This window comes from Poecilia reticulata, linkage group LG6 (assembly GCF_000633615.1).
Source record: "Poecilia reticulata strain Guanapo linkage group LG6, Guppy_female_1.0+MT, whole genome shotgun sequence".
Classification (NCBI taxonomy): domain Eukaryota; kingdom Metazoa; phylum Chordata; class Actinopteri; order Cyprinodontiformes; family Poeciliidae; genus Poecilia; species Poecilia reticulata.
Genome location: NC_024336.1, coordinates 4,517,069 through 4,517,347, shown reverse-complemented (window position 1 = coordinate 4,517,347; position 279 = coordinate 4,517,069).

Genomic DNA, 279 nt, shown 5'->3' with positions numbered 1-279 from the left:
AGCAGTAATATTCTCTTTTCCATGCCTATTTAGCGTCATACTTACTTCATGCGTCATGCTTACTTCTAATATCCTAGACTTCTATAACTGCATCAAGCTTAGAGTGAAAGAAAAATCTTCTGAAGCTGTGGGTCAATCATATTACATGTGCACCCCTGCTGGTCTGGAGCAAAAGCACAGAGCTAACTTACTTTTTTAAACCTTATTAGCATTTAGAGAAGATGGGATCCTTGTAGTATTCAGATCAACACACACACGCATACACACACACACACACAC